The sequence below is a fragment of the Gigantopelta aegis genome, chromosome 14 (assembly GCF_016097555.1).
Source record: "Gigantopelta aegis isolate Gae_Host chromosome 14, Gae_host_genome, whole genome shotgun sequence".
NCBI lineage: Eukaryota > Metazoa > Mollusca > Gastropoda > Neomphalida > Peltospiridae > Gigantopelta > Gigantopelta aegis.
Window position 1 is genome coordinate 6820511 of NC_054712.1, and position 6992 is coordinate 6827502.

General features: G+C 38.3%; 1 protein-coding gene across 4 annotated transcripts in view; it reads left to right on the top strand.

Moving 5' to 3' along the window:
• The first annotated feature begins 4273 nt into the window (after nucleotides 1–4273).
• LOC121389470 (carboxypeptidase B-like) overlaps nucleotides 4274–6992 on the top strand; it is a 16632-nt gene continuing 13913 nt past the window's right edge. For 3 of the 4 annotated variants that reach the window (XM_041521111.1, XM_041521113.1, XM_041521114.1), the window contains exon 1: nucleotides 4274–4411. The gene's annotated coding sequence lies outside the window, so the exon portion shown is untranslated. Of the gene's footprint in view, nucleotides 4412–6537; nucleotides 6966–6992 lie in introns of those variants that run through there. The other variant, XM_041521112.1, reaches the window with a different exon arrangement.

Here is a 6992-nt window from a genome sequence, read left to right on the forward strand (position 1 = left end):
TACAATTAGATCTATCCCATACTACATCGGCATGATACACAAACTGGAAGAATAAAGATTTTGTATATTTTTATTTTCTAGGGAGGATCTAGATCTGAATGACAAAACCGTATTCCGTGATCAAAATCGTATCTCTACCCAAGGCAGAGTCGAAGGATGTTTAGACAAAGTCGTGATTACTTCCATGGTCCACAATCAGTTATACCATAAAACGTTTAAAAGGATTTAGTGGCTAGATCAAAGTTAGCCCGAGTTTTCTGCCTTTGAGAGCTAGACGGACATTTGTACGGTTGTGATAATTTTCTCAGCCAGAGATAACTGTATAGCGAAAACACGGAATTTCTGCCTACCACTGGGTAGGAAAAGAATCCCATTCTAATACAACAACAACATTATGTTTGACTCTAAATATCATTAAATTGATCATTTTCGAGTTCGCTGATAACAAATAGTTCACATGTTAATCACTAATATACTAGTACACACTGCATGAAGCACCTACATATTTAACCAGAACATTAAAGAAAGAAACCCGACAGCACCCATTATCAAGTCGGAAAGACGAGAATTAAGTTTGGTCGACAGGTGGCTTAAAAGTTAAGTAAAAGAAAACAACAACACAAAAAACACAAAAAAACATTATGTATATATCTATATCCGGTTTAGACTAGACCCGGCGTTTGGAAGGTCGCGTTTTAGATTTAGACATTCGGGTCCATGAAACTTAGCCGTTTTGACAGGATTCAAGTTTATTCAGGGTCCAGTTTAGACAGGTGTCACGGGGATCGTATAATACCCGTAACTGAATAAAAAAGTTTCTTCTCCAAAAAGTTTGACAAACACCAGGTGAACTATTCCACTATAGAGAAGGAAGCTTTGGCCATGGTACAAGCTCTGAAGCATTTTCAGATATACGTGAAATCGGCAGTGCATCAAGTGGTGGTCTTTACTGATCATAATCCGCTCACTTTCATTCACAGAATGAAAGCCACCAACCAGAGAGTTTTGAGATGGAGTCTTCTTCTGCAAGAATACCTAATTACCACTGAACATATCAAGGGCACATCCAATGTAATCGCTGATGCCCTGTCCCGAAGTTGAACGTTATGATAATGTGTTGACATTCTTGATTTCTGTTTTGTTTTTATATATTTTATTTGTATACCAGGGACTCAGAGACTCAGTGTGATTACTGGTAGTCACCTTATTATTACATGTGTTATAAATGCCCGGATGCGTCGGTTAACGCACTTTTTGTTTTAATGTAGTATATTTCCCTATTCCTAGAGTAGAGGAAATATCCTTTTTGAGGTGGGGGGGTGTGACGGTACATGCTCTTAATTTCTTTTCGCCTGTGGCGATATTAATTGTTTTAGAAGGCCGTGTGCAGTTCCAAATGCACTTAGCCCAGGTGGGCAACTTGTTACGTGATACCTTTGCGCGACGGTCGTCGAGCTGTACTTCTAATACACACCCAGCTCAGGTGCGGAGCCATGTGGCCAGTAGTTACGTAATACCTCCGCGAGTGCGGTTTTTACAACCGTGATTTGGCGACTTGGCGTCATTGAGTCTGGCGATCTAAGAGAAAGATATGCCGTCTTGGTCGCCGTGGAAATTCAGATGATACGTGAGGTACCGCCTTGTGCCCCCAGGCGATATTCGCTGTCTCTGAGAGTTTTGAATAAATAGCTAGGATTTTAGATATATCGAGGAGAAACATAGGAAGGCTTCCAGGGATCGCTGTCCGTCCGGACTGGTAAATAATTTTTATTTCTGCTCTGTTTATAACCTTGATGTGATTGATGTGACTTTAAATATTTTAATACTGTATTATACCAATATTATTTAGACGGTGCTGCCGGTCATCTGACGCAGTAATCTGTAGGCTCACTGTCCTAAATAATTATAAAAAGCTTAGCCAGTCATCCTAGAGGACCTAGGTAAACTGTAGGTTATTGTCTTTATTGTGATAGGTAACAGTATTAAGTCTGTATTACAAGGTTATTGAATGAGTAGTTAGAGTTAATTAAAAATTAACCAGTTAGGAATAGAGTTGTAATTCCTTTATTAATTAAGTTCTCCTGGAAGCGTTTCTCAATTATCACACGTTATTGAACGAGTAGTAAGGGTTAATTAAAAATTAACCAGTTAGGAATAGAGTTGTAATTCCTTTATTAATTAAGTTCTCCTTGAAGCGTTTCTCAATTATCACACGTGTGGGTGTTGTGTCACGGTGAAGTGATTAGCATATTGTGTAAACTAGACACCTAGAGATTAACTAATTAAGTGATCAGTTCTGGGTTGTTATTATTTGTTGTTGTTAATTAACTACTGCGGCAGTACATTTGTCAGCGTAGGTTAATACAGATTCCAAAGTGTATTGTGTTTTTGTTGTGTTTTCTAGTGAACTAAACGTGCTATTATAATATATACTCTATATAAGATCTTATCTCTGATCATACCTAGAGACGAGCCACAGCGGGTATAACTGCCTGTTACAGAGAGATCTAATAGATATACAGTTAGGAGAGATGTTTGGACAATCGTGTTTCATTCAGTTACGGGTATTATAGGATCCCCGTGACAGGAGCCTACAATTTACTTCGTCAGTTTACCGGAAACACTGTCTAAATAATAATGGTATAATACAGTATTAAAATATTTAAAGTCACATCAATCACATCAAGGTTATACAACAGAGCAGAAATATATATTTACCAAGTCCAAACGGACGCGTTCCCCGGAAGCCTTCCAATATGTTTCTCCCCGATATTTTTAAAAATCCTATCTATTTATTACAATCCGAATATCGCCTGGGGGCACATCGCGGTACTCCACCTATCATGTGAATTTTCCACAGCGACCAAGACGACATTTTTCCTTAGATGGTCAGATTAGCTGACGCCATTCCGCTCGGAATACAAGGTCGTAAAACAGAACTCGCGGAGGTATTACGTAACTACTGGCCACATGGCCTCCACACCTGGTCTGGGTGTGTATTAGGGGGGGGGGGGGGGGTACGGTTGCGCGGAGGTATTACGTAACAAAGTGCCCACCTGGTCTTAAGTGCATAATGGGAACAGCTCGACCACCATCGCGCAGGGGTATTACGTAACCACGCCGCACACGGCCCTCTGAAACAATTAACATCGCCACAGGCGAAAAAAATAAGAGCATGTTCCGTCACAACAGGTTTCAACACATATATAATGTTGAAACCTGCCTAAACCGGACCCTGATGTGTGTTATTCTGTCTGTGGGATAGTGCATAAAAAAGATCCCTTGCTACTAATGGAAAAAAAAATGTAGCGGGTTTCCTCTCTATAACTGTCAATATGACCATACGTTTGACATCCAATAGCCGATGATTAATAATCAATGTGCTTTAGTGGTGTCGTTAAACAACAAAACAAACTTTTTATTTCTCTCTATCTCTCTCTCTGTGTCTCTGTCTCTGTCGCTAACTCTTTGTATCTCTCTGTCTCTCTCTCTCTGTCTCCCTCTCTCTCTCTCTCTCTCTCTCTCTCTCTCTCTCTCTCTCTCTCTCTCTCTCTCTCTCTCTCTCTCTGTGTGTGTGTGTGTGTGTGTGTGTGTGTGTGTGTCTGTCTGTCTCTCTCCTGTATTTGTCTTAGTCACGTTTCGTTTGTTTACGAAAGTGTTCTCTCGATTTATAATAATTTATTTATTTATTACACATGTCAATCAAACACAATCGAGAGAACACTTTCGTAAACAAAAGAAACGTGACTAAGACAAGTGTAAGTATAACGTAAACATTTTATTTACACGCATTGTTGATTACGGCTGTCAGTTCCTTGGTATAATAGTCACAGTGTGTGTTGTGTCCGGGCACACAGACAGCGTGTTTATATAATGTGTTTCAACCGCCCGGAGTCGAATAACACCCGAGACACGTTTCAGGTAGTATCGGTTTTCAGTCCGCACTTTTACAGCTTTATTTAGTTTTTTCATTACAACCACCTGTCTTATATATGATTATTAAAATAAGAAATACAAAAAGGCTATCACTTGAAGATACTGTTGCTCTATTTCTTTAAATAAAATCAAAATAATTGAATTTCAAACACACACACACACACACACACACACACACACACGCCCGCACGCACACCCACGCAAACACGCACAAATCACAGCAATACAATTATAATACTTGTGATATACTAGTGTCATATTTGAAGAAATGTTGAGTTCATATAATTATATGATAATAATAAGGCTCAGTCCTCCCAGTAATTTCGTACGGACCTTAGGTACCTGTACATTTTGTATTTCATTGCGTGTCTTCAGCAATCGACTACATGTGGATGATGTTTTTACTTGTGTGCTGCTTGATAACAGCAAGAGGGCGATCCTTTGATTCTCTAGAGTCGGCTGTCAGTTACAGAGGGTAAGACTCGTCAATAACCTTAAAGGTGCTAAGTCAATGTTACAATAATGGCGATTCCCGCCAAACATATTTAGTAACTTTTGCTTTGAAGCACAAAGTTTATAACTTCAGCTATATGCCTATACAAAATTACAACCAAATAATTCCATTTACTAGTTGAAAAAAAGAAGTATTTTAGGGGGAAATATTGAGTGTGTCACACACATTAACTAGTGACGTCACTGTTTTATGCGTATACATTGAACACACTTTTTTCTCTCCATAATTGATTGCAGACAACTTACAAAGAAACAAAGATAGTGACCATGCTATATTTAGCCACACATTGTTCGAGAAACCCATCTTGTCGTCCAGTGCAAGACTTTTAAAAAGTATTATTCTTGAGTTAATTAGGGAAAGATTATGCGTGGGATCGATTAATTTGTAGTTCTTTATTACATATAAATATGAAAATAACAAAATATTGCAGTTTCAACTTTGACGTAGGACCTTTAACAGACCGACAACCAATGTTGGTATTGTCGTAGCTGTCAACATCATCAGCACCAGAGAGGAAAACTGCCAACAGGTTGTCTTCATGGCAGATGCCCTTTCTTCCCTCCAGGCTCTTGGAAACAGCAAGCTTGATAAACTTTCAGAAGCCCTACACCCTATCAGCAGTGTTAACTAAGTCGTACTGCAGTTGATCCCTGCTCACTGTGGAAATACTAGGAAATGAGAATGCAGACAGACTAGCAAAATTAGGTGCAGCTAAAGAACAGGGCCCCGTTTCTCGAAGCAATCTTAGCGCTAAGATTACCTTAAGTTTGTTTATTTTGTCTTGTTTAACGACACCACTAGAACACATTGATTACGTAATCATCGGCTATTGGATATCAAACATTCAAGTCATTCTGACACGTAGTCATCAGAGGAAACCCGCTACATTTTCTAATGAAGCAAGGGATCTTTTATATGCACTTTCCTACAGACAGGAAAGCACATACCACGGCCTTTGATCAGTTGTGGTGCACTGATTGGAACGAGAAAAAACCCAATCAGTTGTATTGATCCACCGAGGTGGTTCGATCCTGCGACGCAAGCACCTCAAGCGAACACTCAACCGACTGAGCTAAATCCCGCCCCGTGAAATACCAAGTCATGTGGATAATTTGCCGTATATTATACTAGTATATAATTTGACACCCAATATCCGATGTAGGTTTCGTTCTCGGGTGTCGTTAAAGGGACATTCCTGAGTTTGCTACATTGTAAGATGTTTCCTACTTATAAAATATTTCTACGATTAAACTTACATATTAGAAATATTTTCTTGTTTATAATATCAGTGTCTGTATATTCAGTGTGTTTCTGGTCGTCTTAATATTTGTATGAAGACCAAACTGGATTTTGTCTTGAAATAATTTTGGGAAATAAAATGAAATTTAACCTAGTACAAATATTAAAACGATCAGAAACACATAATATTTTATATTTTATGCAGAAACCTATATTTGATATGTAATTACAATCGTTAAAAAGTCTCTGTTAGTCAATAAATTCTTAAACATTGCAGCAAACTCAGGAATGCCCCTTTAAACCTTCATGTATTCAGACGGCTATAGAACATTTTATTTCTTTAATGTTGTAATAGCCTCTTATTGTTTAATATAAATATTTTTCATGCATTTTACTGTATATACATATACATACACTGGTTGAGACTAATACTACATATGTCTGTCAATCTCTAAGGATTAACCTAGATCTATCTTTCACTACAAATTAAAAGGCGACATTGCTACTTTAAAAACGTTATTTGTAGTTTTTGTCTCTCTTGACGAAGTAAAAAGGAGAGACAATTAAGGTTTTACTCTTTCCGATGGTGGCGGCGACGGAATAATTTACTACAGTGTTTTAAAAACATTCTTATCCAGGTATAAAGTGTTTCAGACATTGCCACACGGCGACCGTGATGTCTTAAAACTGGTCGACAACCTTGGCGTAAGTAACAACTTTATAGATAAATAAAAATAAATAAATAAAGCAGGCAGGGGGAGGGTTTCGGGGGTCGACCCCCCCCCCCCTTTGCAATTTTATTTATCGGATTTTTCAATATATTTTTCCGGAAAGCATGACTCGAAACCCCCTATAAACTTCACTCCACAGTCTAGGCCCCTCCCTGCATAACTTCCTGCACACGCGCCTGTAAAGTAAGTAAGTAAGTAAGTAAGTAAGTAAGTAAGTAGAGCCTAAGTAAGTATGTAAATAAATAAATAAACAAAACGAAAAAGACAAATATATGTGGATATAGCACTGTATGAAACCATACATTGACAATACATGTAACTCGTATATCCATCCACCCATCCATCCGTCCGTCCGTCCGTCTACAAACACATTCGTCAGTATATACATAAACTCTTGTTTCATTATAGCTGGATATATGGCGGTACTCCAACAAGCATGGCGGAAGTATGGATATCATGGTTTCCCCGGACATGATAGAACATTTTGAAAACGAAATGCGATTAAAAGGAATTTTCTACAAAGAAATCATCTCTGACTTGGAAAAGTATGCAGAAAACGACTTTATTATTTT